Genomic DNA, 9,074 nt, shown 5'->3' with positions numbered 1-9,074 from the left:
TATGCAGATCTTCCAAATGTCAATGCATTTCATTATGTGGTATCAAAAAATTATATTGTTAGAAGGACTACTGACTTCACCATGAAAATCTTTATTTTGGAATGTTCTAAAATTTAAGTTTTGGCTTGAAAGGTTGGATTTTATATCCGCAAGAAATACTGTCCGTTGTTTTCCTTGAAGTGACAAGCTCTCTTGGTTCATCTTGGAAAAAAATATCTCTTAAAGACCCAACACTGAATAGCCATAGGTAGTTTGCATTATTTCTTTAAGTAAAAATGGTGTTGTATGAAAGAAGTGGTTAGTACAGCTTGAGACTCAAATGATCACATGTATTTTTCTGTGGTACAACCATTATACTTTCCTGTGCAGCTGAAGTGCCTCATACATACTTCCTATTTCATCACAGAGAATATTACAAAGATGTGTACTCAAAGGCTGAGACTTAAAGTTAATAATTGTTACAGCTTCATCAATAAAGTGAAGTGCTTAAGTAAAACTGGCTTTTTTTAAACCTTAGTTTTGAGCTCACTGACTTCTAGCACCATTTGGTGTCATTGTCTGATTCCTGCTAAACATCAGCAGTTTAACCCACCATCAGTGCAAATGTCAGAAGAAGAACGAGATCACGTCCTTTGCAGGAGCATGGTTGGAGCTGGAGCCCATTATCCTTCGCAAACTAACGCAGAACAGAAAACCAAATACCCCATGTTCTCACTTATAAATGGGAACTAAATGATGAGAACACATTGGCACAAAGAGGGGAACAACACACAATGGAGCCTTTTGAGGGCAGAGGGTGGGAGGAGGGAGAGGATCAGGAAAAATAACTGTTGGGTACTAGGCTGAGTACCTGGGTGACCAAATAATGTGTACAACAAACCCTGGTGACATGAGTTTACCCGCATAACAAACCTGCACATCTACCCCTGAAGCTAAACTAAAAGTGAAAAAAAAAGGAAATAGTTTTGATCTTGCAAGATGTCTTAAAGGGTCTCAGCACCCTCTAAGTGCTTGTGGAGTGGCCTGAGTGTTTTGGCACCCTGGTCCTGGAAGAAGGGGTGAGGAGAAGGGAGCTGCGGAATGGTCAAGAGGAAAGCCATGAACCCCGACTGACCCAAGCACAGGCGCTGTCTTAGCCTGTGCAGGGCAAGCTGCCAGAATACCATAGTCTGCGTGGCTAAAACAGCCAGCATTTATTTTTCGCAGGTCTGGAACCTGGGAAGTTCAGATAGAGGCAGTGGGAGATTTGGGGTCTGGTGAGAACCTGCTTTCTGGTCATAGATGGCCACTTTCCTGCTTTACCCTCACAAGGCAGAAAAGAAGAGGTGTCTCTGGGGTCCCTTTTATAAGGGCACTAATCCCATCCATGAGGGCTTCACCCTCAGGATCTAATCACTTCCCAAAGGCCCCACCTTTTAATACTATCTCATGGGGGGTTAGGATTCTGACATTTGAATTTCGGCAGGACACAAACATTCAGTCCATGCAGACGCCGAATGCACAAGCAGGTGCTGTGGGCAGAGCTGGAGATGACAGTAGGGAGTAGCCTCTGATAAGCCAAGGGCAGCAGGCTCTAGTTGAAAAGAGAGGGTATCAAAGACAGCAGAGCTTAGTGAGAAACAGCTGGCTGAGAGCAGGCAGGACGGATTATATAGCTGGTAAGTGACCGCTTCACTGAGCCGACTTCAGTTTGCGGGAGTGGCTGTAGGTGGTAACAGCCCTGAGTGGGTGCAAAGCTCTTATGTTTCTAATCCCGCAGTGTGCTCAGTATTGTATTGTCCTTTTTCTGTGTGCATCTAGGCTCTTCCCTCTCGCTGGTAGGTGCTGGAGGGCAGGACCCATAACTACTTATCGCCTGGCCCAAAGTAGCTGCTTGATAGGAGTTTTCAGAATGAATAAAGATATAGACAACATTGTTTATTATAAACGATGATAAGTTCAGCTTAGCAGGACTGGCTATTAAAGAATAATGAAATAGAACAGGTTCAGGCAGAGAGGTGTGAAGAGAAAACTACACTGTGTCAGGCTAAAGGAGAAGCACAGTCTGCGTGGACAGCAGTCAAATCTGCAAGGTGACCCATTTCACTTCCTACCATCCTTAGCGTTTCTCTCTTTCACCAACTCCGGTCTTGTATTTTTTTTTTTTTTTTTTGCTGGCCACGTTTTATTTGTTCTTTTTCTTCAAATAGGATAACTGAAGATACAGATAGTGTGCAATAAAATAAAATAGATGAAACAAATTCTAAGAGACTGCAATGCCACATGTTACATTTAACCTAATTTTATTCATGCTTGTCTTGGGATGGGGAATAGATCATTCAATAAAACATACAGTAAAACAAAATACCTTATCATGTACAACTTTTAAACTACAATAATGATATACCTTAATTACTTCCATGCACACAAATTATTAGGCTTTTTTAAAAAAGAAAAATAAACACAAGACTTTTAGGAACATTTTATAATAAAGCAGTTCCTAATTTTTCTTGGTAGATAGACGACGCACCTACAAAATACAAATTCCTATACACAGTGAGCACATTACTTAAAATGAACACTTAAGTAAATTAAGTACGTGGACAGCCTTAGGATAAGCTGACATTATATATTAAGCTAGGTAGGCAACAAACCATAGTGCCAAATTGAAGAAGTGTATTTGCAAATACATTTTTTAAACCAAATTAATTTTTATAATTAAATACAGAAAATATACTGATACGCTAAAATAAATAAGATGTGATGTATTAACACTTCACTGTAAAGAATGCATACCAGAACATTTATAAAGAGCGAGTGAGTCTTATTAAGAATAGTTTACTGCAATAAATGCTGGCTAAATAGAAGTGTGTATTGTGAAGCACTGGGTGGTATATGTTTTGCTACATACTCTTCTTACCTTGAGGTAGATAACACATGTGCACCAAATTCAGCATTCATTTTCAATTGCTGCTGTATCATGTCTTTTAAGAAATGTGTACAGTATGAAAAACTTGAAAACACTCATGAGTGAAAAATATTTTGGAAAAAAAATAGATATTTTCATGCAATTATGTAGAGTCTCGCTGTGTAAATTTCAAGGCCAGGTTTGTTTCCTGTAAAACAGATCATCATTTTATGAGAGAATGTTCTTTACTTGTCTTAGCGCATTTCTTTTGTCTCCTCTTGTGTTCCATTATTTTGCTTTATTCTTTAATTTTGTGTGCAAACGACACGCCAGTTAAAATGAAAACCATCTCACATGTAGAAGAAAAGTCCACATTTTAAAAACCAATAATAAAATAAACCAACTAATAAAATCCTTACTAAATGACACCATTTGATTCAAGTAAAAAGTGACTTAAACACTAGTTATAAAAAAAAAAGACAAAATGCTTTTCATGAAAAATACAAAGAAAATGTCTGCTGAGTGTTTTAGTTCAGATGTTTCAGAATGCTGCTGTAAGTTTGATGAGGAATTTGGGGGGAAGATTTCATAGCAGAAGGTGTTCATGTGGCCTGTATTGACTTAAGTGGTGACCCAATTGGACTGTGAAATTGCAGGATGCCTGTGGACTCGAGCTGCTTGTTAGAGAGGAACTCCCCACTATTGTTCAGAAATCCTTCCTCATTTCCTCTCTCCCCAAACTTCCCATCCTCTACTGGCTCAGTCTCTAGCATTTCAGGATCTTCTTTCCTGCTAAAGAACTTGTCCAAGTAACTGGGCAAGTGTTTTCCTTCTCAACTTGTTCATCCTTCCTTACCTCACAAAACTGATTTATGAAAAAACAGTCGTCCCCACCACTCACAAACTGGTTGTCCCAAGAAGGTTGGTACAAGGCTTCTAACTGAGCCAGATTTGCCATTCCTTTTTCCTGTTTTTCTTGGTTTACTGACTTTGATATCACACTTTTCAATTCTAGTTGGGACACTGAGCATTCAAGTCATTTAATTTATCAACAACATCAGTAGGCTCATGTTGGGAAATAAGTTGAATGGTTACTGCAATAAAGGAATCAAAGTCAAACCCCTGATTCTTTTCTTTTTCTTTTCCAGCCAATTGCTTTGATGCTTCCTCTAGTGCTATCTGGGCTTTAACCAATCAATTCCTTTCACATTTTGTCTTGCCTTTCTAATCAGATTTTTTAAGTTGCTTTGTTCTTTCCATTTGGAAAGATCTATGATAAGCCTGGGTTCATAGTAATGGTTAACTCAACTCTCTCCAAACTAAGTTATCTAAATATGATGATGACCTCGTTTTGTAGTTACAAACATGGCTACACTCCAGATCACAGTATTTGTTTTTATGATTATCTGGCTCATAAGGCTCAGTAGAGTAATTGGTATCAAAAGCAGGAGCCTCCAGATACTTTTCCCAATCTCCACATATTTTCAGGGATCAAATTGTACTTCTTCATCAGTGACATAAGACAGAGATCTTGGATTAAGCTGAACTTCATCAATATCAAAGTTGTTGTGTATAGGCCAATCATGCTCTGAAAACTGACAATCATGGTACCTTTCCCAGTTATAAACGTGACTGTGAGTTTCATCCGTAAGCAAAACATCATCAACTTTATCTTCAATATGAAAACGATGACTTGAAATTAGCTCATCCATTGGAAAATAATATATGCTCATGTAAGGACGAGAGAGCACTTCTGCTGTTAACTGATCCATGGGGCTGAATGTCAAAATTTGTTTCAGGAAACCCAGTGCTTCTCAAGTAATTCCTGGAAGCAGCTGAGTTAAAGGTTTGTGTGGCTCAGTCATGTCACTTCTAATGTAAACTGGAATTATGCTAAGAAGCTCCTGACGATCTTCCTCATGTGCAGCAAGAACAGATTCTAAAATCAGCAGCATCTGTTCAAGTTCATGTGCACCTGCAAAAAGTATTTTACCAGTCAGCATTTCGAAAAGATGCAGCCTGCAGCCCACATGTCAATGGCTTCAGTATAATTATTATGAGAAGGTAAATGATGTGGAGATCTGTACCATTTAGTAATCAATCCTTCAGAAAGATGATGCTTATGGCAATAATGAGGATCCATGATCCGTGCAAGACCAAAGTCACATATCTTCAGCACCAGGTTTTCAGTATTAATGAAAAGAATAGCTGGTTTGAGATCTCGGTGCAGTACGTTTGCAGAGTGAATATACTTGAGCCCCCGTAGCAGCTGATACATGAACAGCCTGGCATGCTCTTCCAGTACGGGGCCCTGCTCCAGCACATTAGCCAAGTCTGTCTCCATGTACTCCCGAGCAATGTAAACACTGTTCAGCTCCATGAGAGAGCCCACATCGTCTGTTAATTGGCTTCTGCTGGGACCAAGAATTTCAAACACTTTCACAGTGTTATCATGGTCAAGTCTCTAATAATTTTGATTTCATGTACAGCATGTTGACACTCTGGGGATCAGTAAGGACAATTTTCTTGATGGCCACTCTTTTGTCACAGTCATTGTCTACAGCAGAAAAAACCAAGCCATTGCCTCCACAACCCGCTGGTTTTAAGTCCACAAACCTAGAACCCAGATCAAAACCATGAATGTTCATGAAACTTTCAAATTTCTCCGCCATTTTGAAACCCTAATTCTTGCCTTTTCCTTTCAAATGGTTGAACTTGTGTAAACAAGGAAACTGGCATCAAAAGGAAAGATTTTTCAAAAAGTGAGAAGAAAAATAATTATGCTTCCACAGCAAGATGGTTTCTTGATGTTCACTGCATATGCCAAACAGGCCTGTTGAGTTCCCCTTAGACTTAAAGCTCAAAAAGCTCTACTCCTATCGAGAATTAAAAAGATTGCAGTACTCATAGTTCGAGAAAGGGGCAGCAACTCTGCAGACGTTTAAAGAAAACACTCAAGAAACTCAAACGGAATGACATGACATATTATACACTCATATTACTGTGCTAAACGATTTGACATTTAACAAACATGTGAATAAATATGCACACAACAGGCTTCTATGAACATTCTCCTCACTAGCTCTGAGCAGCGTCGTTCTAAGGAGCTGGTAGGCACCATTTCCCTTTTGCTTCTTTGCTTCCTTTGTTGCCGTATATTTCAACAGGAAGCCCTGGCAGCTGTTGCTTAACAGAAGATGTCTTTTGTTAGTGATCAGGTGGCTCCAGCTCAGCACACTCACAATCAAAGCTACCGTCCATCTTACTCTGATACAACAGGACTTCTCGACTCCTCGAGAGAATGCGGGGCGGGCGGACAGCCCCCAGTGTCGGCTCAGGTCTCCAGGCTCTCGCTTTGCCGCAGTTGCCGCCGAGTAACCGTGACCTGACTCTGGTCTTTTTAAAATGTATGTTCTTTGGTGGGCAGGGGAGAATTGCGTGGGGTGGAAGTAGACTGTCTGTATCCGTGGGGAGCTTTGGTTGATGTTTCCAGAACCAACCCATGCTAGAAGACTTTATGTTTGTGCTGCGGGTGGAAATCAGAAACCAGGAAATTGCATCAACTAAATTCCGTAGTGGAATGGTACTGCTTCCATGAGGGAAAGTCTGTCTTGGTAGATTTAATTTCACAATCCGTCTTTAGTGAAGGTGATACTGATGGATCATTTCTGTATGCTGGTCTTTGCACGTATTGCCTCATGAACACACACAATAACCTTATAAGATTATATTATGGATACGAATACCAGCTCAGAGATATTAGGAAATTTGTTCAAGGTCAAAGAGTGTAGAAAATTCAAGCCCAAGTTGTTCTAAAGGTGGTTGTGTTAGAAAGGAGGGTGGGATGTGCTTTCACTTGAAATACTAACTTTGACTCTAAAGGACAACAGTTGAATTTAATTGATGAGAAATATAAGAATTTCTATCTGTAAATAATACTGGGGCTCACTTCACTAGTAGAGAGGGAATAAATTATCTACCTTTTAGAGGTGGATGATTAGCCTCAGGGTATTGGGCTGCTCTTTAGCTAATTACTTTGCTGATGTATTAAATGGCTATTGAGTCTAAAAGGTGAGCAGTTCATTTCCTACAGACAATCAGGTCAAACATAATTTCTGTAATAATAATAATAATTATGAAATGTACCTTCATGCTAGAAAGGGAGCTGTCACAGGTGTCATCTGAAGCTGCAGGAGGGTGAAGAAGTACAAGAGGGAAATCATCAACAAGAATGAACTGAACATGAATCCTTAATGGAAACCTAGCTACCCATTAAACAGCAGAGGTAATTGAGCTGTTTAATGGATATTTTAATTTTTACAGGCTATGAGATTGTAGTTTGAAAAATTATCTTTTGAAATAATAATGTGCACAGAATTGATATACTGAGTTACCATAGAAATCACCTTCAGTACTATTAACACTGCTAATCATGTTGCTTCACCCTTAATGTGTTTCATAAGTATAAATGCTTCCTAGCAGCTACATAAATCTATCTTACTTTATAATTTAAGACTACTCTTTTTTTCTGATTCTTTGATAAATTTAATTCCCTGAAAAACATCCAGCTTATAAATTTAAACAAACATAAAACAAAACTCGTATTTTCTGGTAGCAAATATCGGTTTAGAATTCTATTACTTGGGTTTCATTTTTCATATTTTTTTCTGTCACCTTACATCTCTAGAGTCAACTTGAAGTCATTACTCCGTTTGTCCATGCATTCATCTATCCATCCATGATCCATCTTCCATCCATCCTTCCATGCAACCATCCATCCATCCATGCATCCACCCACCCATCCATGCATCCATCCATCCATCCACCCACACAACCATCCATCCATCCATCCAACCATCCATCCATGCATCCATTCATGAGCCACCATCCATCCATCCAACCATCCATCCATGCATTTATCCTTCTAGCCATCTTTTAACTCATTACATAAATTAAGCACCAATTACATGCAAGGCTTTGTGCTATACAGGCACTCTGGAGCTTATACAAATAAATTACACAATATGCCTCCTATAATCGAGTTTGCAATCCAGCAAGAAAAACTAGACCCAAATGTACATTGTGTATATAAGAAAGTTTTTGGTAAATAGTTGAAGAGTATGCATGTAATAATGGTATCGGAGAAAGAAATCACTTCTGGATAGAGGCTGATATTTCTTCTTAGATATTTCATATACAATAGGCAACACAAACTGTACATTTTTCAAACTAAATTCACTAATTCTTCCTTCACCTACCACTGAATTTTCCCATCATCTGCATTCCCCATACTCAGTGGTTTCAGCTGCTACCCACTTAAATTAGAAACTAGAAATAATAGAGTCATCCTTGATTCAGATTTCTACTGTACCTGAATTAATCACCAAGTGTCAAATATTTTGCTTTCTAAAATTTTCTCGGATCAATTTCGTTCTTGCCATACTTAGCACAACTATCTTGATAGAAACCTTCATGAGTTTACCCATTAGATTATTGCAATAGTTTATCAACTAGTTTTTCTGCCTCTTATCTTGTGCCTTGCAAAATCTTCTTTCACATAACAGCTGGTGTGATATATTTAGACAAAATCTGAAGTCCCTTGATCAAAAGTCTTCGATGGTTTCCTATAGCTGGCACCTTCCCTACTATGTTGCGTGCAACGCCAACCTCGACCTGTCCTCTGTATTTCTCTAGCCTCATCTTCTTACTCAAGAGCTAGGCTTTAGGATCTCTGAACTATATTTTTTTTCTTTTTGAAAATTATATCAGAGCTTCCATGATGATTTGGAGGGACTATTTTCAAATCACTACAAATATTTCATAATTAATATCTGGTTGTTTTCTAACCAATTGAGTAATTTGTTGCACAATAAGCCACCTCACATCTTTCAGCAAGAAATACACTAAGAAGATGGCCGAATAGGAACAGCTCCAGTCTCCAACTCCCAGCGCGAGCGACACAGAAGACCGGTGATTTCTGCATTTTCAACTGAGGTACTGGGGTCATCTCACTAGGGAGTGCCGGACAATCGGTGCTGGTCAGCTGCTGCAGCCTGACCAGCGAGAGCTGAAGCAGGGCGAGGCATCGCCTCACCTGGAAGTGCAAGGGGGAAGGGAATCCGTTTTCCTAGCCAGGGGAACTGAGACACACAACACCTGGAAAATCGGGTAACTCCCACCCCAATAC

The 9,074-nt window shown here is 39.4% G+C and overlaps 1 pseudogene; it reads right to left on the bottom strand.

The window, feature by feature from the left end:
- Positions 1 to 3,414: 3,414 nt before the first annotated feature.
- LOC108517397 (mitogen-activated protein kinase 6 pseudogene) lies at positions 3,415 to 5,559 on the bottom strand (annotated as a pseudogene).
- Positions 5,560 to 9,074: the final 3,515 nt, after the last annotated feature.

Source organism: Rhinopithecus bieti, unplaced genomic scaffold (assembly GCF_001698545.2).
Source record: "Rhinopithecus bieti isolate Rb0 unplaced genomic scaffold, ASM169854v2 scaffold_40655, whole genome shotgun sequence".
Lineage (NCBI taxonomy): Eukaryota > Metazoa > Chordata > Mammalia > Primates > Cercopithecidae > Rhinopithecus > Rhinopithecus bieti.
The sequence above is the reverse complement of the archived record's forward strand: the minus strand, read 5'-3'. Positions and strand labels throughout refer to the sequence as shown.